Consider the following 27,543-nt stretch of genomic DNA (forward strand, 5'->3'; position numbering starts at 1 on the left):
GATTCTATCTCTTTGCTGCCCTCTCCTCTCTCCACCTGAGCACTGCACACATAATGACGTAGAGAATGATTCCTTCTATCTCTATGCTGCCCTCCCCTGTCCCCACCTGAGCACTGCAAACAAATTGACCTAGAGGCTGATTCCTTCTGTCTCTATGCTGCCCTCTCCTGTCTCTACCTGACCACTGCAAACATACAGACCTAGAGGCTGATTCCTTCTATCTCTATGCTGCCTTCTCCTGTTTCCAACTGACCACTGCATACATACTGATCTAAAGGGTGATTCTTTCTATCTCTATGCTGCCCTCTCCTAACTCCACCTGAGCACTGCAAACATACTGACCTACAGGCTGATTCTATCTCTACACTGCCCGCTCCTGTCTGCAGCTGAGCACTGCAAACATACTGACCTAGAGGCTGATACGTTCTATCTCTTCGCGGCCCTCTCCTGTCTCTACTTGAGCACTGCACACATACTGACCTAGAGGATGATTCTTTCTATCTCTATGCTGCCCTCTCCTGTCTCCACCTGAGCACTGCAAACATACTGACCTAGAGCCTGATTCTTTCTTTCTCTATGCTGCCCTCTCCTGTCTCCACCTGAGCGCTCCAAACATACTGAACTAGAGGCTGATTCTTTCTATCTTTAAACTGCCCTCTCCTTTCTCCACCTGAGCATAGCAGGCATACTGACCTAGAAGCTGATTCTTTCTAGCTCTATGCTGCCCTCTCATGTCTCCATCTGAGCATTGCATAAATACAGACCTAGAGGCAAATTCTTTCTATCTCTATGCTGCCCTCTCCTGTCTCCACCTGAGCACTGCAAACATACTGGCCTAGAGGCTGATACTTCCAATCCCTATGCTGCCCTCTCCTGTCACCACCTGAGCACTGCATACATACTGACATGGAAGCTGATTCGTTCTATCTCTATGCTGCCCTCTCCTCTCTCCACCTGAGCACAGCATACATACTGACTTAGAGGCTGATTCTATCTCTATGTTTCCCTCTCCTTTCTCCACCTGAACAATGCAAACATACTGACCTAGAGGCTGATTCTTTCTTTCTCTATGCTGCCCTCTCCTGTCTCCACCTGAGCACTGCAAACTTATTGACCTATAGGCTGATTCTTTCTATCTCTATGCCGCCCTCTCCTGTCTCTACCTGAGCATTGCATGCATAATAACCTAGAGGCTGATTCTTTCTATCTCTATACTGCCCTCTCCTGTCTGCAGCTGAGCACTGCAAACATACTGACCTAGAGGCTGATTCTTACTATATCTATGCTGCCCGCTCCTGTCTCCACCTGAGCATTGCGTACATATAGACCTAGATGCTCAATCTTTCTATCCCTATGCTGCCCTCTCCTGTCTCCACCTGAGCATTGCGTACATATAGACCTAGATGCTCATTTTTTCTATCTCTATGCTTCCCTCTCCTATATCCACCTGAGCACTGCAAACATACTGATCTAGAGGCTGATTCTTTCTATCTCTATGCTGCCCTTTCCTGTCTCCACCCAAGCACTGCAAACATACTGACCTAGAGGCTGATTCTATCTCTATGCTTCCCTCTCCTTTCTCCACCTGAACATTGCAAACATACTGACCTAGAGGCTGATTCTTTCTATCTCTATGCCGCCCTCTCCTGTCTCCGCCTGAGCACTTCAAACATTCTGTCCTAGGGGCTGATTCTTTCTATCTCTATGCTGCCCTCTCCTGTCTCCACCTGAGCATTGCATACATACTGTCCTACAGGCTGATTCTTTATATCTCTATGCTGCCCTCTCCTGTCTCCACCCAAGCACTGCAAACATACTGAGCTAGAGGCTCATTTTTTCTATCTCTATGCTGCCCTCTCCTACCTCCACCTGAGCATTGCATACATACTGACCTAGAACCTGATTCTTTCTGTCTCTATGCTGCGCTATCCTGTCTCCACCTCAGCACTGCAAACATACTGACCTAGAGGCTCATTCTTTCTATCTCTATGCTGCACTCTTCTGTCTCCACCTGACTATTGCATACATACTGAACTAGAAGCTAAATCTTTCTATGCTGCCCTCTCCTGTCTAAACCTGAGCATTGCGTACATATAGACCTAGATGCTCATTCTTTCTATCCCTATGCTGCCCTCTCCTGTCTCCACCTGATCATTGCGTACATATAGACCTAGATGCTCATTCTTTCTATCTCTATGCTGCCCTCTCCTATATCCACCTGAGCAGTGCAAACATACTGTCCTAGAGGCTAATTCTTTCTATCTCTATGCTGCCCTTTCCTGTCTCCAACTGAGCACTGCAAACATACTGACCTAGAGGCTGATACATTCTATCTCTATGCTGCCCTCGACTGCCTAAACCAGAACATTGCATACATACTGACCTAGAGGCTGATTTTTTCTATCTCTATGCTGCCCTCTCCTGTCTCCACCTGAGCACTGCAAACATACTGATCTAAAGGCTGATTCTTTCTATGCTGCACCCTCCTGCCTCCAGCTGAGCACTGTAAACATACTTACCTCGAGGCTGCTACTTTCTATCTCTATGCTGCCCTCTACTGTCTAAACCAGAACATTGCATACATATTGACCTAGAAGCTGATTCTTTCTAGCTCTATGCGGCCCTCTCATGTCTCCACCTGAGCACAGCACACATACTAACCTAGAGGAAGATTCTTTCTATCTCTATGCTGCCCTCACCTGAGCACTGCAAACATACTGACCTAGAGGCTGATTCTTTCTATCTCTATGCTGCCCTCTCCTGTCTCCACCTGAGAACTCCAAACATCCTGACCTAGAGGCTGATTCTTTCTATCTCTATGCTGCCCTCTCCTGTCTCTACCTGAGCATTGCATGCATACGGACCTAGAGGCTGATTCTTTCTATCTTTAAACTGCCCTCTCCTTTCTCCACCTGAGCATAGCAGGCATACTGACCTAGAAGCTGATTCTTTCTAGCTCTATGCTGCCCTCTCATGTCTCCATCTGAGCATTGCATAAATACAGACCTAGAGGCAGATTCTTTCTATCTCTATGCTGCCCTCTCCTGTCTCCACCTGAGCACTGCAAACATACTGGCCTAGAGGCTGATACTTCCAATCCCTATGCTGCCCTCTCCTGTCATCACCTGAGCACTGCATACATACTGACATGGAAGCTGATTCGTTCTATCTCTATGCTGCCCTCTCCTCTCTCCACCTGAGCACTGCATACATACTGACTTAGAGGCTGATTCTATCTCTATGTTTCCCTCTCCTTTCTCCACCTGAACAATGCAAACATACTGACCTAGAGGCTGATTCTTTCTTTCTCTATGCTGCCCTCTCCTGTCTCCACCTGAGCACTGCAAACTTATTGACCTCTAGGCTGATTCTTTCTATCTCTATGCCGCCCTCTCCTGTCTCTACCTGAGCATTGCATGCATAATAACCTAGAGGCTGATTCTTTCTATCTCTATACTGCCCTCTCCTGTCTGCAGCTGAGCACTGCAAACATACTGACCTAGAGGCTGATTCTTACTATATCTATGCTGCCCGCTCCTGTCTCCACCTGAGCATTGCGTACATATAGACCTAGATGCTCAATCTTTCTATCCCTATGCTGCCCTCTCCTGTCTCCACCTGAGCATTGCGTACATATAGACCTAGATGCTCATTCTTTCTATCTCTATGCTTCCCTCTCCTATATCCACCTGAGCACTGCAAACATACTGATCTAGAGGCTGATTCTTTCTATCTCTATGCTGCCCTTTCCTGTCTCCACCCAAGCACTGCAAACATACTGACCTAGAGGCTGATTCTATCTCTATGCTTCCCTCTCCTTTCTCCACCTGAACATTGCAAACATACTGACCTAGAGGCTGATTCTTTCTATCTCTATGCCGCCCTCTCCTGTCTCCGCCTGAGCACTTCAAACATTCTGTCCTAGGGGCTGATTCTTTCTATCTCTATGCTGCCCTCTCCTGTCTCCACCTGAGCATTGCATACATACTGTCCTACAGGCTGATTCTTTATATCTCTATGCTGCCCTCTCCTGTCTCCACCCAAGCACTGCAAACATACTGAGCTAGAGGCTCATTTTTTCTATCTCTATGCTGCCCTCTCCTACCTCCACCTGAGCATTGCATACATACTGACCTAGAACCTGATTCTTTCTGTCTCTATGCTGCGCTATCCTGTCTCCACCTCAGCACTGCAAACATACTGACCTAGAGGCTCATTCTTTCTATCTCTATGCTGCACTCTTCTGTCTCCACCTGACTATTGCATACATACTGAACTAGAAGCTAAATCTTTCTATGCTGCCCTCTCCTGTCTAAACCTGAGCATTGCGTACATATAGACCTAGATGCTCATTCTTTCTATCCCTATGCTGCCCTCTCCTGTCTCCACCTGATCATTGCGTACATATAGACCTAGATGCTCATTCTTTCTATCTCTATGCTGCCCTCTCCTATATCCACCTGAGCAGTGCAAACATACTGTCCTAGAGGCTAATTCTTTCTATCTCTATGCTGCCCTTTCCTGTCTCCAACTGAGCACTGCAAACATACTGACCTAGAGGCTGATACATTCTATCTCTATGCTGCCCTCGACTGCCTAAACCAGAACATTGCATACATACTGACCTAGAGGCTGATTTTTTCTATCTCTATGCTGCCCTCTCCTGTCTCCACCTGAGCACTGCAAACATACTGATCTAAAGGCTGATTCTTTCTATGCTGCACCCTCCTGCCTCCAGCTGAGCACTGTAAACATACTTACCTCGAGGCTGCTACTTTCTATCTCTATGCTGCCCTCTACTGTCTAAACCAGAACATTGCATACATATTGACCTAGAAGCTGATTCTTTCTAGCTCTATGCGGCCCTCTCATGTCTCCACCTGAGCACTGCACACATACTAACCTAGAGGAAGATTCTTTCTATCTCTATGCTGCCCTCACCTGAGCACTGCAAACATACTGACCTAGAGGCTGATTCTTTCTATCTCTATGCTGCCCTCTCCTGTCTCCACCTGAGAACTGCAAACATCCTGACCTAGAGGCTGATTCTTTCTATCTCTATGCTGCCTCTCCTGTCTCTACCTGAGCATTGCATGCATACGGACCTAGAGGCTGATTCTTTCTATCTTTAAACTGCCCTCTCCTTTCTCCACCTGAGCATAGCAGGCATACTGACCTAGAAGCTGATTCTTTCTAGCTCTATGCTGCCCTCTCATGTCTCCATCTGAGCATTGCATAAATACAGACCTAGAGGCAGATTCTTTCTATCTCTATGCTGCCCTCTCCTGTCTCCACCTGAGCACTGCAAACATACTGGCCTAGAGGCTGATACTTCCAATCCCTATGCTGCCCTCTCCTGTCACCACCTGAGCACTGCATACATACTGACATGGAAGCTGATTCGTTCTATCTCTATGCTGCCCTCTCCTCTCTCCACCTGAGCACTGCATACATACTGACTTAGAGGCTGATTCTATCTCTATGTTTCCCTCTCCTTTCTCCACCTGAACAATGCAAACATACTGACCTAGAGGCTGATTCTTTCTTTCTCTATGCTGCCCTCTCCTGTCTCCACCTGAGCACTGCAAACTTATTGACCTATAGGCTGATTCTTTCTATCTCTATGCCGCCCTCTCCTGTCTCTACCGGAGCATTGCATGCATAATAACCTAGAGGCTGATTCTTTCTATCTCTATACTGCCCTCTCCTGTCTGCAGCTGAGCACTGCAAACATACTGACCTAGAGGCTGATTCTTACTATATCTATGCTGCCCGCTCCTGTCTCCACCTGAGCATTGCGTACATATAGACCTAGATGCTCAATCTTTCTATCCCTATGCTGCCCTCTCCTGTCTCCACCTGAGCATTGCGTACATATAGACCTAGATGCTCATTCTTTCTATCTCTATGCTTCCCTCTCCTATATCCACCTGAGCACTGCAAACATACTGATCTAGAGGCTGATTCTTTCTATCTCTATGCTGCCCTTTCCTGTCTCTACCTGAGCACTGCAAACATACTGACCTAGAGGCTGATACATTCTATCTCTATGCTGGCCTCTACTGTCTAAACCAGAACATTGCATACATACTGACCTAGAAGCTGATACTTTCTAGCTCTATGCTGCCCTCTCCTCTCTCCACCTGAGCACTGCATACATACTGACCTAGAGGCTGATTCTATCTCTATGCTTCCCTCTCCTTTCTCCACCTGAACATTGCAAACATTCTGTCCTAGGGGCTGATTCTTTCTATCTCTATGCTGCCCTCTCCTGTCTCCACCTGAGCATTGCATACATACTGTCCTACAGGCTGATTCTTTGTATCTCTATGCTGCCCTCTCCTGTCTCCACCCAAGCACTGCAAACATACTGAGCTAGAGGCTCATTTTTTCTATCTCTATGCTGCCCTCTCCTACCTCCACCTGAGCATTGCATACATACTGACCTAGAACCTGATTCTATCTATCTCTGTGCTGCGCTATCCTGGATCCACCTCAGCACTGCAAACATACTGACCTAGAGGCTCATTCTTTCTATCTCTATGCTGCACTCTTCTGTCTCCACCTGACTATTGCATACATACTGAACTAGAAGCTAAATCTTTCTATGCTGCCCTCTCCTGTCTCCACCTGAGCACTGCATACATATTGAACTAGAGGCTGATTCTTTCTACCTCTATGCTGCCCTCTCCTGTCTCCACCTCAGCACTGCATACATACTGACCTAGAAGCTGATTTTTTCTATCTCTATGCTGCCCTCTTCTGTCTCCACCTGAGCACTGCAAACATACTGATCTGGAGGCTGATTCTTTCTATCTGTATGCTGCCCTCTTCTGTCTCCACCTGAGCACTGCAAACATCCTGACCTAGAGGCTGATTCTTTCTATCTCTATGATGCCCTCTCCTGTCTCTACCTGCGCATTGCATGTATACGGATCTAGAGGCTGAATCTTTCTATCTCTATACTGCCTTCTCCTGTCTGCACCTGAGCATTGCATGCATACTGATCTAGAGGCTGATTCTTTCTATCTCTATACTGCACTCTCCTGTCTGCAGCTGAGCACTGCAAACATCTGACCTGGAGGCTGATAGTTTCCATCTCTATGCTGCCCTCTCCTGTCTCAACCTAAGCACAGCATACATACTGACCTAGAGGCTGGTTCTTTCTATCTCTACGCGGCCCTCTCCTGTCTCCACCTGAGCACTGCACACATACTAACCTAGAGGAAGATTCTTTCTATCTCTATGCTGCCCTCTCCTGCCTCCACCTGAGCACTGCAAACATACTGACCTAGAGGCTGATTCTTTCTATCTCTATGCTGCCCTCTCCTGTCTCCACCTGAGAACTGCAAACATCCTGACCTAGAGGCTGATTCTTTCTATCTCTATGCTGCCCTCTCCTGTCTCTACCTGAGCATTGCATGCATACGGACCTAGAGGCTGATTCTTTCTATCTTTAAACTGCCCTCTCCTTTCTCCACCTGAGCATAGCAGGCATACTGACCTAGAAGCTGATTCTTTCTAGCTCTATGCTGCCCTCTCATGTCTCCATCTGAGCATTGCATAAATACAGACCTAGAGGCAGATTCTTTCTACCTCTATGCTGCCCTCTCCTGTCTCCATCTGAGCATTGCATACATACTGACACAGAGGATGATTCTTTCTATCTCTATACTGCCCTCTCCTGTCTCCACCTCAGCACTGCATACATACTGACCTAGAAGCTGATTTTTTCTATCTCTATGCTGCCCTCTTCTGTCTCCACCTGAGCCCTGCAAACATAATGATCTGGAGGCTGATTCTTTCTATCTGTATGCTGCCCTCTTCTGTCTCCACCTGAGCACTGCATACATACTGTCCTAGAGGCTGATTCTTTCTTTCTCAATGCTGCCCTCTCCTGTCTCCAGCTGAGCACTGCAAACATCCTGACCTAGAGGCTGATTCTTTCTATCTCTATGCTGCCCTCTCCTGTCTCCACCTGAGAACTGCAAACATCCTGATCTAGAGGCTGATTCTTTCTATCTCTATACTGCCTTCTCCTGTCTGCACCTGAGCATTGCATGCATACTGATTTAGAGGCTGATTCTTTCTATCTCTATACTGCACTCTCCTGTCTGCAGCTAAGCACTGCAAACATCTGACCTGGAGGCTGATAGTTTCCATCTCTATGCTGCCCTCTCCTGTCTCCACCTAAGCACAGCATACATACTGACCTAGAGGCTGATTCTTTCTATCTCTATGCTGCTCTCTCCTGTCTCCACCTGAGCACTGCAAACATACTGTCGTAGAGGCTGATTCTTTCTATCTCTATGCTGCCCTCTTCTGTCTTCGCCTGAGCACTGCAAACTTTCTGTCCTAGGGGCTGATTCTTTCTATCTCTATGCTGCCCTCTCCTGTCTCCACCTGAGCATTGCATACATACTGACCTAGAGGCTGACTCTTTCTATCTCTACGCTGCCCTCTGCTGTCTGCACCTGAGCATTTGTATGTACTGACTTAGAGGCTGATTCTATCTCCTTGCTGCCCTCTCCTCTCTCCACCTGAGCACTGCACACATAATGACGTAGAGAATGATTCCTTCTATCTCTATGCTGCCCTCTCCTGTCCCCACCTGAGCACTGCAAACAAATTGACCTAGAGGCTGATTCCTTCTATCTCTATGCTGCCCTCTCCTGTCTCCACCTGAGCACTGCAAACATACAGACCTAGAGGCTGATTCCTTCTATCTCTATGCCGCCCTCTCCTGTCTCCAACTGACCACGGCATACATACTGATCTAAAGAGTGATTCTTTCTATCTCTATGCTGCCCTCTCCTAACTCCACCTGAGCACTGCAAACATACTGACCTACAGGCTGATTCTATCTCTATACTGCCCTCTCCTGTCTGCAGCTGAGCACTGCAAACATACTGACCTAGAGGCTGATACGTTCTATCTCTACGCGGCCCTCTCCTGTCTCAACTTGAGCACTGCACACATACTGACCTAGAGGATGATTCTTTCTATCTCTATGCTGCCCTCTCCTGTCTCCACCTGAGCACTGCAAACATACTGACCTAGAGGCTGATTCTTTCTATCTCTATGCTGGCCTCTCCTCTCTCCACCTGAGCACTGCATACATACTGACTTAGAGGCTGATTCGATCTCTATGTTTCCCTCTCCTTTCTCCACCTGAACATTGCAAACATACTGACCTAGAGGCTGATTCTTTCTTTCTCTATGCTGCCCTCTCCTGTCTCCACCTGAGCACTGCAAACTTACTGACCTATAGGCTGATTCTTTCTATCTCTATGCTGCCCTCTCCTGTCTCTACCTGAGCATTGCATGCATAATGACCTAGAGGCTGATTCTTTCTATCTCTGTACTGGCCTCTCCTGTCTGCAGCTGAGCACTGCAAACATACTGACCTAGAGGCTGATTCTTACTATATCTATGCTGCCCGCTCGGGTCTCCACCTGAGCATTACGTACATATAGACCTAGATGCTCATTCTTTCTATCTCTATGCTGCCCTCTCCTATATCCACCTGAGCACTGCAAACATACTGATCTAGAGGCTGATACATTCTATCTCTATGCTGGCCTCTACTGTCTAAACCAGAACATTGCATACATACTGACCTAGAAGCTGATTCTTTCTAGCTCTATGCTGCCCTCTCCTGTCTCCACCTGAGCATTGCATAAATACAGACCTAGAGGCTGATTCTTTCTATCTCTATACTGCCCTCTCCTGTCTCCACCTGAACATTCCAAACATACTGAACTAGAGGCTGATTCTTTCTGTCTCTATGCTGCCCTCTCCTGTCTCTACCTGAGCATTGCATCCATAATGACCTAGAGGCTGATTCTTTCTATCTCTATACTGCCCTCTCCTGTCTGCTGCTGAGCACTGCAAACATACTGAAATAGATGCTGATTCTTACTATATCTAGGCTGCGCGCTCCTGTCTCCACATGAGCACTGCATACATACTGACCTAGAGGCTGATTCTTTCTATCTCTATACTGCCCTCTCCTGTCTGCAGCTGAGCACTGCAAACATACTGACCTCGAGGCTGATTCTTTCTATCTCTATGATGCCCTCTTCTGTCTCCACCTGAGCATTGCATACATACTGACACAGAGGATGATTCTTTCTATCTCTATACTGCCCTCTCCTGTCTCCACCTCAGCATTGCATACATACTGACCTAGAAGCTGATTTTTTCTATCTCTATGCTGCTCTCTTCTGTCTCCACCTGAGCACTGCAAACATACTGATCTGGAGGCTGAGTCTTTCTATCTCTATGCTGCCCTCTTCTGTCTCCACCTGAGCACTGCATTCATACTGTCCTAGAGGCTGATTCTTTCTTTCTCAATGCTGCCCTCTCCTGTCTCCACCTGAGCACTGCAAACATCCCGACCTAGAGGCTGATTCTTTCTATCTCTATGATGCCCTCTCCTGTCTCTACCTGAGCTTTGCTTGTATACGGATCTAGAGGCTGATTCTTTCTATCTCTATACTGCCTTCTCCTGTCTGCACCTGAGCATTGCATGCATACTGATCTAGAGGCTGATTCTTTCTATCTCTATACTGCACTCCTGTCTGCAGCTGAGCACTGCAAACATCTGACCTGGAGGCTGATAGTTTCCATCTCTATGCTGCCCTCTCCTGTATCCACCTAAGCACAGCATACATACCGACCTAGAGGCTGATTCTTTCTATCTCTACGCGGCCCTCTCCTTTCTCCACCTGAGCACTGCACACATACTAACCTAGAGGAAGATTCTTTCTATCTCTATGCTGCCCTCTCCTGTCTCCACCTGAGCACTGCAAACATACTGACGTAGAGGCTGATTCTTTCTATCTCTATGCTGCCCTCTCCTCTCTCCACCTGAGCACTGCATACATACTGACTTAGAGGCTGATTCTATCTCTATGTTTCCCTCTCCTTTCTCCACCTGAGCATAGCAGGCATACTGACCTAGAGGCTGATACTTTCTATCTCTATGCTGCCCTCTCCTGTCTTCGCCTGAGCACTGCAAACTTTCTGTCCTAGGGGCTGATTCTTTCTATCTCTATGCTGCCCTCTCCTGTCTCCACCTGAGCATTGCATACATACTGACCTAGAGGCTGATTCTTTCTATCTCTACGCTGCCCTCTGCTGTCTGCACCTGAGCATTGGTATGTACTGACTTAGAGGCTGATTCTATCTCTTTGCTGCCCTCTCCTCTCTCCACCTGAGCACTGCACACATAATGACGTAGAGAATGATTCCTTCTATCTCTATGCTGCCCTCTCCTGTCCCCACCTGAGCACTGCAAACAAATTGACCTAGAGGCTGATTCCTTCTATCTCTATGCTGCCCTCTCCTGTCTCTACCTGAGCACTGCAAACATACAGACCTAGAGGCTGATTCCTTCTATCTCTATGCTGCCCTCTCCTGTTTCCAACTGACCACTGCATACATACTGATCTAAAGGGTGATTCTTTCTATCTCTATGCTGCCCTCTCCTAACTCCACCTGAGCACTGCAAACATACTGACCTACAGGCTGATTCTATCTCTATACTGCCCGCTCCTGTCTGCAGCTGAGCACTGCAAACATACTGACCTAGAGGCTGATACGTTCTATCTCTTCGCGGCCCTCTCCTGTCTCTACTTGAGCACTGCACACATACTGACCTAGAGGATGATTCTTTCTATCTCTATGCTGCCCTCTCCTGTCTCCACCTGAGCACTGCAAACATACTGACCTAGAGCCTGATTCTTTCTTTCTCTATGCTGCCCTCTCCTGTCTCCACCTGAGCGCTCCAAACATACTGAACTAGAGGCTGATTCTTTCTATCTTTAAACTGCCCTCTCCTTTCTCCACCTGAGCATAGCAGGCATACTGACCTAGAAGCTGATTCTTTCTAGCTCTATGCTGCCCTCTCATGTCTCCATCTGAGCATTGCATAAATACAGACCTAGAGGCAAATTCTTTCTATCTCTATGCTGCCCTCTCCTGTCTCCACCTGAGCACTGCAAACATACTGGCCTAGAGGCTGATACTTCCAATCCCTATGCTGCCCTCTCCTGTCATCACCTGAGCACTGCATACATACTGACATGGAAACTGATTCGTTCTATCTCTATGCTGCCCTCTCCTCTCTCCACCTGAGCACAGCATACATACTGACTTAGAGGCAGATTCTATCTCTATGTTTCCCTCTCCTTTCTCCACCTGAACAATGCAAACATACTGACCTAGAGGCTGATTCTTTCTTTCTCTATGCTGCCCTCTCCTGTCTCCACCTGAGCACTGCAAACTTATTGACCTATAGGCTGATTCTTTCTATCTCTATGCCGCCCTCTCCTGTCTCTACCTGAGCATTGCATGCATAATAACCTAGAGGCTGATTCTTTCTATCACTATACTGCCCTCTCCTGTCTGCAGCTGAGCACTGCAAACATACTGACCTAGAGGCTGATTCTTACTATATCTATGCTGCCCGCTCCTGTCTCCACCTGAGCATTGCGTACATATAGACCTAGATGCTCAATCTTTCTATCCCTATGCTGCCCTCTCCTGTCTCCACCTGAGCATTGCGTACATATAGACCTAGATGCTCATTCTTTCTATCTCTATGCTTCCCTCTCCTATATCCACCTGAGCACTGCAAACATACTGATCTAGAGGCTGATTCTTTCTATCTCTATGCTGCCCTTTCCTGTCTCTACCTGAGCACTGCAAACATACTGACCTAGAGGCTGATACATTCTATCTCTCTGCTGGCCTCTACTGTCTAAACCAGAACATTCCATACATACTGACCTAGAAGCTGATTCTTTCTAGCTCTATGCTGCCCTCTCCTCTCTCCACCTGAGCACTGCATACATACTGACCTAGAGGCTGATTCTATCTCTATGCTTCCCTCTCCTTTCTCCACCTGAACATTGCAAACATACTGACCTAGAGGCTGATTCTTTCTATCTCTATGCCGCCCTCTCCTGTCTCCGCCTGAGCACTGCAAACATTCTGTCCTAGGGGCTGATTCTTTCTATCTCTATGCTGCCCTCTCCTGTCTCCACCTGAGCATTGCATACATACTGTCCTACAGGCTGATTCTTTGTATCTCTATGCTGCCCTCTCCTGTCTCCACCCAAGCACTGCAAACATACTGAGCTAGAGGCTCATTTTTTCTATCTCTATGCTGCCCTCTCCTACCTCCACCTGAGCATTGCATACATACTGACCTAGAACCTGATTCTTTCTATCTCTATGCTGCGCTATCCTGTCTCCACCTCAGCACTGCAAACATACTGACCTAGAGGCTCATTCTTACTATCTCTATGCTGCACTCTTCTGTCTCCACCTGACTATTGCATACATACTGAACTAGAAGCTAAATCTTTCTATGCTGCCCTCTCCTGTCTAAACCTGAGCATTGCGTACATATAGACCTAGATGCTCATTCTTTCTATCTCTATGCTGCCCTCTCCTATATCCACCTGAGCAGTGCAAACATACTGTCCTAGAGGCTAATTCTTTCTATCTCTATGCTGCCCTTTCCGGTCTCCAACTGAGCACTGCAAACATACTGACCTAGAGGCTGATACATTATATCTCTATGCTGCCCTCGACTGCCTAAACAGAACATTGCATACATACTGACCTAGAGGATGATTTTTTTCTATCTCTATGCTGCCCTCTCCTGTCTCCACCTGAGCACTGCAAACATACTGATCTAAAGGCTGATTCTTTCTATCTCTATACTGCACTCCTGTCTGCAGCTGAGCACTGCAAACATCTGACCTGGAGGATGATAGTTTCCATCTCTATGCTGCCCTCTCCTGTATCCACCTAAGCACAGCATACATACCGACCTAGAGGCTGATTCTTTCTATCTCTATGCTGCCCTCTCCTGTCACCACCTGAGCACTGCAAACATACTGATCTAAAGGCTGATTCTTTCTATCTCTATACTGCACTCCTGTCTGCAGCTGAGCACTGCAAACATCTGACCTGGAGGCTGATAGTTTCCATCTCTATGCTGCCCTCTCCTGTATCCACCTAAGCACAGCATACATACCGACCTTGAGGCTGATTCTTTCTATCTCTACGCGGCCCTCTCCTTTCTCCACCTGAGCACTGCACACATACTAACCTAGAGGAAGATTCTTTCTATCTCTATGCTGCCCTCTCCTGTCTCCACCTGAGCACTGCAAACATACTGACGTAGAGGCTGATTCTTTCTATCTCTATGCTGCCCTCTCCTCTCTCCACCTGAGCACTGCATACATACTGACTTAGAGGCTGATTCTATCTCTATGTTTCCCTCTCCTTTCTCCACCTGAGCATAGCAGGCATACTGACCTAGAGGCTGATACTTTCTATCTCTATGCTGCCCTCTCCTGTCTTCGCCTGAGCACTGCAAACTTTCTGTCCTAGGGGCTGATTCTTTCTATCTCTATGCTGCCCTCTCCTGTCTCCACCTGAGCATTGCATACATACTGACCTAGAGGCTGATTCTTTCTATCTCTACGCTGCCCTCTGCTGTCTGCACCTGAGCATTGGTATGTACTGACTTAGAGGCTGATTCTATCTCTTTGCTGCCCTCTCCTCTCTCCACCTGAGCACTGCACACATAATGACGTAGAGAATGATTCCTTCTATCTCTATGCTGCCCTCTCCTGTCCCCACCTGAGCACTGCAAACAAATTGACCTAGAGGCTGATTCCTTCTATCTCTATGCTGCCCTCTCCTGTCTCTACCTGAGCACTGCAAACATACAGACCTAGAGGCTGATTCCTTCTATCTCTATGCTGCCCTCTCCTGTTTCCAACTGACCACTGCATACATACTGATCTAAAGGGTGATTCTTTCTATCTCTATGCTGCCCTCTCCTAACTCCACCTGAGCACTGCAAACATACTGACCTACAGGCTGATTCTATCTCTATACTGCCCGCTCCTGTCTGCAGCTGAGCACTGCAAACATACTGACCTAGAGGCTGATACGTTCTATCTCTTCGCGGCCCTCTCCTGTCTCTACTTGAGCACTGCACACATACTGACCTAGAGGATGATTCTTTCTATCTCTATGCTGCCCTCTCCTGTCTCCACCTGAGCACTGCAAACATACTGACCTAGAGCCTGATTCTTTCTTTCTCTATGCTGCCCTCTCCTGTCTCCACCTGAGCGCTCCAAACATACTGAACTAGAGGCTGATTCCTTCTATCTCTATGCTGCCCTCTCCTCTCTCCACCTGAGCACTGCATACATACTGACCTAGAGGCTGATTCTATCTCTATGCTTCCCTCTCCTTTCTCCACTTGAGCATAGCAGGCATACTGACCTAGAGGCTGATTCTTTGTCTCTATGCTGCCCTCTCCTGTCTCCACCTGAGCACTGCAAACATACTGACCTAGAGGCTGATTCTTTCTATCTCTATATTGCCCTCTCCTGTCTGCAGGTGAGCACTGCAAACAGACCTAGAGGCTGATTCTTTCTATCTCTACGCGGCCCTCTCCTGTCTCCACCTGAGCACTGCACACATACTGAACTAGAGGATGATTCTTTCTATCTCTATGCTGCCCTTTCCTGTCTCCACCTGACCACTGCAAACATACTGACCTAGAGGCTGATTCCTTCTATCTCTATGCTGCCCTCTCCTCTCTCCACCTTAGCACTGCATACATACTGACCTAGAGGCTGATTCTATCTCTATGCTTCCCTCTCCTTTCTCCACCTGAACATTGCAAACATACTGACCTAGAGGCTGATTCTTTCTATCTCTATGCCGCCCTCTCCTGTCTCCGCCTGAGCACTTCAAACATTCTGTCCTAGGGGCTGATTCTTTCTATCTCTATGCTGCCCTCTCCTGTCTCCACCTGAGCATTGCATACATACTGTCCTACAGGCTGATTCTTTATATCTCTATGCTGCCCTCTCCTGTCTCCACCTGAGCACTGCAAACATACTGATCTAAAGGCTGATTCTTTCTATCTCTATACTGCACTCCTGTCTGCATCTGAGCACTGCAAACATCTGACCTGGAGGCTGATAGTTTCCATCTCTATGCTGCCCTCTCCTGTATCCACCTAAGCACAGCATACATACCGACCTAGAGGCTGATTCTTTCTATCTCTATGCTGCCCTCTCCTGTCTCCACCTGAGCACTGCAAACATACTGATCTAAAGGCTGATTCTTTCTATCTCTATACTGCACTCCTGTCTGCAGCTGAGCACTGCAAACATCTGACCTGGAGGCTGATAGTTTCCATCTCTATGCTGCCCTCTCCTGTATCCACCTAAGCACAGCATACATACCGACCTAGAGGCTGATTCTTTCTATCTCTACGCGGCCCTCTCCTTTCTCCACCTGAGCACTGCACACATACTAACCTAGAGGAAGATTCTTTCTATCTCTATGCTGCCCTCTCCTGTCTCCACCTGAGCACTGCAAACATACTGACGTAGAGGCTGATTCTTTCTATCTCTATGCTGCCCTCTCCTCTCTCCACCTGAGCACTGCATACATACTGACTTAGAGGCTGATTCTATCTCTATGTTTCCCTCTCCTTTCTCCACCCGAGCATAGCAGGCATACTGACCTAGAGGCTGATACTTTCTATCTCTATGCTGCCCTCTCCTGTCTTCGCCTGAGCACTGCAAACTTTCTGTCCTAGGGGCTGATTCTTTCTATCTCTATGCTGCCCTCTCCTGTCTCCACCTGAGCATTGCATACATACTGACCTAGAGGCTGATTCTTTCTATCTCTACGCTGCCCTCTGCTGTCTGCACATGAGCATTGGTATGTACTGACTTAGAGGCTGATTCTATCTCTTTGCTGCCCTCTCCTCTCTCCACCTGAGCACTGCACACATAATGACGTAGAGAATGATTCCTTCTATCTCTATGCTGCCCTCTCCTGTCCCCACCTGAGCACTGCAAACAAATTGACCTAGAGGCTGATTCCTTCTATCTCTATGCTGCCCTCTCCTGTCTCTACCTGAGCACTGCAAACATACAGACCTAGAGGCTGATTCCTTCTATCTCTATGCTGCCCTCTCCTGTTTCCAACTGACCACTGCATACATACTGATCTAAAGGGTGATTCTTTCTATCTCTATGCTGCCCTCTCCTAACTCCACCTGAGCACTGCAAACATACTGACCTACAGGCTGATTCTATCTCTATACTGCCCGCTCCTGTCTGCAGCTGAGCACTGCAAACATACTGACCTAGAGGCTGATACGTTCTATCTCTTCGCGGCCCTCTCCTGTCTCTACTTGAGCACTGCACACATACTGACCTAGAGGATGATTCTTTCTATCTCTATGCTGCCCTCTCCTGTCTCCACCTGAGCACTGCAAACATACTGACCTAGAGCCTGATTCTTTCTTTCTCTATGCTGCCCTCTCCTGTCTCCACCTGAGCGCTCCAAACATACTGAACTAGAGGCTGATTCCTTCTATCTCTATGCTGCCCTCTCCTCTCTCCACCTGAGCATGGCATACATACTGACCTAGAGGCTGATTCTATCTCTATGCTTCCCTCTCCTTTCTCCACTTGAGCATAGCAGGCATACTGACCTAGAGGCTGATTCTTTGTCTCTATGCTGCCCTCTCCTGTCTCCACCTGAGCACTGCAAACATACTGACCTAGAGGCTGATTCTTTCTATCTCTATACTGCCCTCTCCTGTCTGCAGGTGAGCACTGCAAACAGACCTAGAGGCTGATTCTATCTCTACGCGGCCCTCTCCTGTCTCCACCTGAGCACTGCACACATACTGAACTAGAGGATGATTCTTTCTATCTCTATGCTGCCCTTTCCTGTCTCCACCTGACCACTGCAAACATACTGACCTAGAGGCTGATTCCTTCTATCTCTATGCTGCCCTCTCCTCTCTCCACCTGAGCACTGCATACATACTGACCTAGAGGCTGATTCTATCTCTATGCTTCCCTCTCCTTTCTCCACCTGAACATTGCAAACATACTGACCTAGAGGCTGATTCTTTCTATCTCTATGCCGCCCTCTCCTGTCTCCGCCTGAGCACTTCAAACATTCTGTCCTAGGGGCTGATTCTTTCTATCTCTATGCTGCCCTCTCCTGTCTCCACCTGAGCATTGCATACATACTGTCCTACAGGCTGATTCTTTATATCTCTATGCTGCCCTCTCCTGTCTCCACCCAAGCACTGCAAACATACTGAGCTAGAGGCTCATTTTTTCTATCTCTATGCTGCCCTCTCCTACCTCCACCTGAGCATTGCATACATACTGACCTAGAACCTGATTCTTTCTGTCTCTATGCTGCGCTATCCTGTCTCCACCTCAGCACTGCAAACATGCTGACCTAGAGGCTCATTCTTTCTATCTCTATGCTGCACTCTTCTGTCTCCACCTGACTATTGCATACATACTGAACTAGAAGCTAAATCTTTCTATGCTGCCCTCTCCTGTCTAAACCTGAGCATTGCGTACATATAGACCTAGATGCTCATTCTTTCTATCCCTATGCTGCCCTCTCCTGTCTCCACCTGAGCATTGCGTACATATAGACCTAGATGCTCATTCTTTCTATCTCTATGCTGCCCTCTCCTATATCCACCTGAGCAGTGCAAACATACTGTCCTAGAGGCTAATTCTTTCTATCTCTATGCTGCCCTTTCCTGTCTCCAACTGAGCACTGCAAACATACTGACCTAGAGGCTGATACATTCTATCTCTATGCTGCCCTCGACTGCCTAAACCAGAACATTGCATACATACTGACCTAGAGGCTGATTTTTTCTATCTCTATGCTGCCCTCTCCTGTCTCCACCTGAGCACTGCAAACATACTGATCTAAAGGCTGATTCTTTCTATGCTGCACCCTCCTGCCTCCAGCTGAGCACTGTAAACATACTTACCTCGAGGCTGCTACTTTCTATCTCTATGCTGCCCTCTACTGTCTAAACCAGAACATTGCATACATATTGACCTAGAAGCTGATTCTTTCTAGCTCTATGCGGCCCTCTCATGTCTCCACCTGAGCACTGCACACATACTAACCTAGAGGAAGATTCTTTCTATCTCTATGCTGCCCTCACCTGAGCACTGCAAACATACTGACCTAGAGGCTGATTCTTTCTATCTCTATGCTGCCCTCTCCTGTCTCCACCTGAGAACTGCAAACATCCTGACCTAGAGGCTGATTCTTTCTATCTCTATGCTGCCCTCTCCTGTCTCTACCTGAGCATTGCATGCATACTGACCTAGAAGCTGATTCTTTCTAGCTCTATGCTGCCCTCTCATGTCTCCATCTGAGCATTGCATAAATACAGACCTAGAGGCAGATTCTTTCTATCTCTATGCTGCCCTCTCCTGTCTCCACCTGAGCACTGCAAACATACTGGCCTAGAGGCTGATACTTCCAATCCCTATGCTGCCCTCTCCTGTCACCACCTGAGCACTGCATACATACTGACATGGAAGCTGATTCGTTCTATCTCTATGCTGCCCTCTCCTCTCTCCACCTGAGCACTGCATACATACTGACTTAGAGGCTGATTCGATCTCTATGTTTCCCTCTCCTTTCTCCACCTGAACAATGCAAACATACTGACCTAGAGGCTGATTCTTTCTTTCTCTATGCTGCCCTCTCCTGTCTCCACCTGAGCACTGCAAACTTATTGACCTATAGGCTGATTCTTTCTATCTCTATGCCGCCCTCTCCTGTCTCTACCTGAGCATTGCATGCATAATAACCTAGAGGCTGATTCTTTCTATCTCCATACTGCCCTCTCCTGTCTGCAGCTGAGCACTGCAAACATACTGACCTAGAGGCTGATTCTTACTATATCTATGCTGCCCGCTCCTGTCTCCACCTGAGCATTGCGTACATATAGACCTAGATGCTCAATCTTTCTATCCCTATGCTGCCCTCTCCTGTCTCCACCTGAGCATTGCGTACATATAGACCTAGATGCTCATTCTTTCTATCTCTATGCTTCCCTCTCCTATATCCACCTGAGCACTGCAAACATACTGATCTAGAGGCTGATTCTTTCTATCTCTATGCTGCCCTTTCCTGTCTCTACCTGAGCACTGCAAACATACTGACCTAGAGGCTGATACATTCTATCTCTATGCTGGCCTCTACTGTCTAAACCAGAACATTGCATACATACTGACCTAGAAGCTGATACTTTCTAGCTCTATGCTGCCCTCTCCTCTCTCCACCTGAGCACTGCATACATACTGACCTAGAGGCTGATTCTATCTCTATGCTTCCCTCTCCTTTCTCCACCTGAACATTGCAAACATACTGACCTAGAGGCTGATTATTTCTATCTCTATGCCGCCCTCTCCTGTCTCCGCCTGAGCACTGCAAACATTCTGTCCTAGGGGCTGATTCTTTCTATCTCTATGCTGCCCTCTCCTGTCTCCACCTGAGCATTGCATACATACTGTCCTACAGGCTGATTCTTTGTATCTCTATGCTGCCCTCTCCTGTCTCCACCCAAGCACTGCAAACATACTGAGCTAGAGGCTCATTTTTTCTATCTCTATGCTGCCCTCTCCTACCTCCACCTGAGCATTGCATACATACTGACCTAGAACCTGATTCTTTCTATCTCTATGCTGCGTTATCCTGTCTCCACCTCAGCACTGCAAACATACTGACCTAGAGGCTCATTCTTTCTATCTCTATGCTGCACTCTTCTGTCTCCACCTGACTATTGCATACATACTGAACTAGAAGCTAAATCTTTCTATGCTGCCCTCTCCTGTCTCCACCTGAGCACTGCATACATATTGAACTAGAGGCTGATTCTTTCTACCTCTATGCTGCCCTCTCCTGTCTCCACCTCAGCACTGCATACATACTGACCTAGAAGCTGATTTTTTCTATCTCTATGCTGCCCTCTTCTGTCTCCACCTGAGCACTGCAAACATACTGATCTGGAGGCTGATTCTTTCTATCTGTATGCTGCCCTCTTCTGTCTCCACCTGAGCACTGCAAACATCCTGACCTAGAGGCTGATTCTTTCTATCTCTATGATGCCCTCTCCTGTCTCTACCTGAGCATTGCATGTATACGGATCTAGAGGCTGAATCTTTCTATCTCTATACTGCCTTCTCCTGTCTGCACCTGAGCATTGCATGCATACTGATCTAGAGGCTGATTCTTTCTATCTCTATACTGCACTCTCCTGTCTGCAGCTGAGCACTGCAAACATCTGACCTGGAGGCTGATAGTTTCCATCTCTATGCTGCCCTCTCCTGTCTCAACCTAAGCACAGCATACATACTGACCTAGAGGCTGGTTCTTTCTATCTCTACGCGGCCCTCTCCTGTCTCCACCTGAGCACTGCACACATACTAACCTAGAGGAAGATTCTTTCTATCTCTATGCTGCCCTCTACTGCCTCCACCTGAGCACTGCAAACATACTGACCTAGAGGCTGATTCTTTCTATCTCTATGCTGCCCTCTCCTGTCTCCACCTGAGAACTGCAAACATCCTGACCTAGAGGCTGATTCTTTCTATCTCTATGCTGCCCTCTCCTGTCTCTACCTGAGCATTGCATGCATACGGACCTAGAGGCTGATTCTTTCTATCTTTAAACTGCCCTCTCCTTTCTCCACCTGAGCATAGCAGGCATACTGACCTAGAAGCTGATTCTTTCTAGCTCTATGCTGCCCTCTCATGTCTCCATCTGAGCATTGCATAAATACAGACCTAGAGGCAGATTCTTTCTATCTCTATGCTGCAGTCTCCTGTCTCCACCTGAGCACTGCAAACATACTGGCCTAGAGGCTGATACTTCCAATCCCTATGCTGCCCTCTCCTGTCACCACCTGAGCACTGCATACATACTGACATGGAAGCTGATTCGTTCTATCTCTATGCTGCCCTCTCCTCTCTCCACCTGAGCACTGCATACATACTGACTTAGAGGCTGATTCTATCTCTATGCTGCCCTCTCCTGTCTCCACCTGAGCACTGCAAACTTATTGACCTATAGGCTGATTCTTTCTATCTCTATGCCGCCCTCTCCTGTCTCTACCTGAGCATTGCATGCATAATAACCTAGAGGCTGATTCTTTCTATCTCTATACTGCCCTCTCCTGTCTGCAGCTGAGCACTGCAAACATACTGACCTAGAGGCTGATTCTTACTATATCTATGCTGCCCGCTCCTGTCTCCACCTGAGCATTGCGTACATATAGACCTAGATGCTCAATCTTTCTATCCCTATGCTGCCCTCTCCTGTCTCCACCTGAGCATTGCGTACATATAGACCTAGATGCTCATTCTTTCTATCTCTATGCTTCCCTCTCCTATATCCACCTGAGCACTGCAAACATACTGATCTAGAGGCTGATTCTTCCTATCTCTATGCTGCCCTTTCCTGTCTCTACCTGAGCACTGCAAACATATTGACCTAGAGGCTGATACATTCTATCTCTATGCTGGCCTCTACTGTCTAAACCAGAACATTGCATAAATACAAACCTAGAGGCTGATTCTTTCTATCTCTATACTGCCCTCTCCTGTCTCCACCTGAACATTGCAAACATACTGACCTAGAGGCTGATTCTTTCTGTCTCTATGCTGCCCTCTCCTGTCTCTACCTGAGCACTGCAAACATACTGACCTAGAGGCTGATACATTCTATCTCTATGCTGGCCTCTACTGTCTAAACCAGAACATTGCATACATACTGACCTAGAAGCTGATACTTTCTAGCTCTATGCTGCCCTCTCCTCTCTCCACCTGAGCACTGCATACATACTGACCTAGAGGCTGATTCTATCTCTATGCTTCCCTCTCCTTTCTCCACCTGAACATTGCAAACATACTGACCTAGAGGCTGATTATTTCTATCTCTATGCCGCCCTCTCCTGTCTCCGCCTGAGCACTGCAAACATTCTGTCCTAGGGGCTGATTCTTTCTATCTCTATGCTGCCCTCTCCTGTCTCCACCTGAGCATTGCATACATACTGTCCTACAGGCTGATTCTTTGTATCTCTATGCTGCCCTCTCCTGTCTCCACCCAAGCACTGCAAACATACTGAGCTAGAGGCTCATTTTTTCTATCTCTATGCTGCCCTCTCCTACCTCCACCTGAGCATTGCATACATACTGACCTAGAACCTGATTCTTTCTATCTCTATGCTGCGTTATCCTGTCTCCACCTCAGCACTGCAAACATACTGACCTAGAGGCTCATTCTTTCTATCTCTATGCTGCACTCTTCTGTCTCCACCTGACTATTGCATACATACTGAACTAGAAGCTAAATCTTTCTATGCTGCCCTCTCCTGTCTCCACCTGAGCACTGCATACATATTGAACTAGAGGCTGATTCTTTCTACCTCTATGCTGCCCTCTCCTGTCTCCACCTCAGCACTGCATACATACTGACCTAGAAGCTGATTTTTTCTATCTCTATGCTGCCCTCTTCTGTCTCCACCTGAGCACTGCAAACATACTGATCTGGAGGCTGATTCTTTCTATCTGTATGCTGCCCTCTTCTGTCTCCACCTGAGCACTGCAAACATCCTGACCTAGAGGCTGATTCTTTCTATCTCTATGATGCCCTCTCCTGTCTCTACCTGAGCATTGCATGTATACGGATCTAGAGGCTGAATCTTTCTATCTCTATACTGCCTTCTCCTGTCTGCACCTGAGCATTGCATGCATACTGATCTAGAGGCTGATTCTTTCTATCTCTATACTGCACTCTCCTGTCTGCAGCTGAGCACTGCAAACATCTGACCTGGAGGCTGATAGTTTCCATCTCTATGCTGCCCTCTCCTGTCTCAACCTAAGCACAGCATACATACTGACCTAGAGGCTGGTTCTTTCTATCTCTACGCGGCCCTCTCCTGTCTCCACCTGAGCACTGCACACATACTAACCTAGAGGAAGATTCTTTCTATCTCTATGCTGCCCTCTACTGCCTCCACCTGAGCACTGCAAACATACTGACCTAGAGGCTGATTCTTTCTATCTCTATGCTGCCCTCTCCTGTCTCCACCTGAGAACTGCAAACATCCTGACCTAGAGGCTGATTCTTTCTATCTCTATGCTGCCCTCTCCTGTCTCTACCTGAGCATTGCATGCATACGGACCTAGAGGCTGATTCTTTCTATCTTTAAACTGCCCTCTCCTTTCTCCACCTGAGCATAGCAGGCATACTGACCTAGAAGCTGATTCTTTCTAGCTCTATGCTGCCCTCTCATGTCTCCATCTGAGCATTGCATAAATACAGACCTAGAGGCAGATTCTTTCTATCTCTATGCTGCAGTCTCCTGTCTCCACCTGAGCACTGCAAACATACTGGCCTAGAGGCTGATACTTCCAATCCCTATGCTGCCCTCTCCTGTCACCACCTGAGCACTGCATACATACTGACATGGAAGCTGATTCGTTCTATCTCTATGCTGCCCTCTCCTCTCTCCACCTGAGCACTGCATACATACTGACTTAGAGGCTGATTCTATCTCTATGCTGCCCTCTCCTGTCTCCACCTGAGCACTGCAAACTTATTGACCTATAGGCTGATTCTTTCTATCTCTATGCCGCCCTCTCCTGTCTCTACCTGAGCATTGCATGCATAATAACCTAGAGGCTGATTCTTTCTATCTCTATACTGCCCTCTCCTGTCTGCAGCTGAGCACTGCAAACATACTGACCTAGAGGCTGATTCTTACTATATCTATGCTGCCCGCTCCTGTCTCCACCTGAGCATTGCGTACATATAGACCTAGATGCTCAATCTTTCTATCCCTATGCTGCCCTCTCCTGTCTCCACCTGAGCATTGCGTACATATAGACCTAGATGCTCATTCTTTCTATCTCTATGCTTCCCTCTCCTATATCCACCTGAGCACTGCAAACATACTGATCTAGAGGCTGATTCTTCCTATCTCTATGCTGCCCTTTCCTGTCTCTACCTGAGCACTGCAAACATATTGACCTAGAGGCTGATACATTCTATCTCTATGCTGGCCTCTACTGTCTAAACCAGAACATTGCATAAATACAAACCTAGAGGCTGATTCTTTCTATCTCTATGCTGCCCTCTCCTGTCTCCACCTGAGCACTGCATACATATTGAACTAGAGGCTGATTCTTTCTACCTCTATGCTGCCCTCTCCTGTCTCCACCTCAGCACTGCATACATACTGACCTAGAAGCTGATTTTTTCTATCTCTATGCTGCCCTCTTCTGTCTCCACCTGAGCACTGCAAACATACTGATCTGGAGGCTGATTCTTTCTATCTGTATGCTGCCCTCTTCTGTCTCCACCTGAGCACTGCAAACATCCTGACCTAGAGGCTGATTCTTTCTATCTCTATGATGCCCTCTCCTGTCTCTACCTGAGCATTGCATGTATACGGATCTAGAGGCTGAATCTTTCTATCTCTATACTGCCTTCTCCTGTCTGCACCTGAGCATTGCATGCATACTGATCTAGAGGCTGATTCTTTCTATCTCTATACTGCACTCTCCTGTCTGCAGCTGAGCACTGCAAACATCTGACCTGGAGGCTGATAGTTTCCATCTCTATGCTGCCCTCTCCTGTCTCAACCTAAGCACAGCATACATACTGACCTAGAGGCTGGTTCTTTCTATCTCTACGCGGCCCTCTCCTGTCTCCACCTGAGCACTGCACACATACTAACCTAGAGGAAGATTCTTTCTATCTCTATGCTGCCCTCTACTGCCTCCACCTGAGCACTGCAAACATACTGACCTAGAGGCTGATTCTTTCTATCTCTATGCTGCCCTCTCCTGTCTCCACCTGAGAACTGCAAACATCCTGACCTAGAGGCTGATTCTTTCTATCTCTATGCTGCCCTCTCCTGTCTCTACCTGAGCATTGCATGCATACGGACCTAGAGGCTGATTCTTTCTATCTTTAAACTGCCCTCTCCTTTCTCCACCTGAGCATAGCAGGCATACTGACCTAGAAGCTGATTCTTTCTAGCTCTATGCTGCCCTCTCATGTCTCCATCTGAGCATTGCATAAATACAGACCTAGAGGCAGATTCTTTCTATCTCTATGCTGCAGTCTCCTGTCTCCACCTGAGCACTGCAAACATACTGGCCTAGAGGCTGATACTTCCAATCCCTATGCTGCCCTCTCCTGTCACCACCTGAGCACTGCATACATACTGACATGGAAGCTGATTCGTTCTATCTCTATGCTGCCCTCTCCTCTCTCCACCTGAGCACTGCATACATACTGACTTAGAGGCTGATTCTATCTCTATGCTGCCCTCTCCTGTCTCCACCTGAGCACTGCAAACTTATTGACCTATAGGCTGATTCTTTCTATCTCTATGCCGCCCTCTCCTGTCTCTACCTGAGCATTGCATGCATAATAACCTAGAGGCTGATTCTTTCTATCTCTATACTGCCCTCTCCTGTCTGCAGCTGAGCACTGCAAACATACTGACCTAGAGGCTGATTCTTACTATATCTATGCTGCCCGCTCCTGTCTCCACCTGAGCATTGCGTACATATAGACCTAGATGCTCAATCTTTCTATCCCTATGCTGCCCTCTCCTGTCTCCACCTGAGCATTGCGTACATATAGACCTAGATGCTCATTCTTTCTATCTCTATGCTTCCCTCTCCTATATCCACCTGAGCACTGCAAACATACTGATCTAGAGGCTGATTCTTCCTATCTCTATGCTGCCCTTTCCTGTCTCTACCTGAGCACTGCAAACATATTGACCTAGAGGCTGATACATTCTATCTCTATGCTGGCCTCTACTGTCTAAACCAGAACATTGCATAAATACAAACCTAGAGGCTGATTCTTTCTATCTCTATACTGCCCTCTCCTGTCTCCACCTGAACATTGCAAACATACTGACCTAGAGGCTGATTCTTTCTGTCTCTATGCTGCCCTCTCCTGTCTCTACCTGAGCATTGCATGCATAATGACCTAGAGGCTGATTCTTTCTATCACTATAATGCCCTCTCCTGTCTGCAGCTGAGCACTGCAAACATACTGACCTAGAGGCTGATTCTTACTATATCTAGGCTGCCCGCTCCTGTCTCCACATGAGCACTGCATACATATTGAACTAGAGGCTCATTCTTTTTACCTCTATGCTGCCCTCTCCTCTCTCCATCTGAGCATTGCATACATACTGACACAGAGGATGATTCTTTCTATCTCTATACTGCCCTCTCCTGTCTCCACCTCAGCACTGCATACATACTGACCTAGAAGCTGATTTTTTCTATCTCTATGCTGCCCTCTTCTGTCTGCAGCTGAGCACTGCAAACATACTGACCTCGAGGCTGATTCTTTCTATCTCTATGCTGCCCTCTTCTGTCTCCACCTGAGCACTGCATACATATTGAACTAGAGGCTGATTCTTTCTACCTCTATGCTGCCCTCTCCTGTCTCCATCTGAGCATTGCATACATATTGACACAGAGGATGATTCTTTCTATCTCTATACTGCCCTCTCCTGTCTCCACCTCAGCACTGCATACATACTGACCTAGAAGCTGATTTTTTCTATCTCTATGCTGCCCTCTTCTGTCTCCACCT

Source organism: Anolis sagrei, chromosome 3, assembly GCF_037176765.1.
Source record: "Anolis sagrei isolate rAnoSag1 chromosome 3, rAnoSag1.mat, whole genome shotgun sequence".
NCBI classification, from domain to species: Eukaryota; Metazoa; Chordata; class Lepidosauria; order Squamata; family Dactyloidae; genus Anolis; species Anolis sagrei.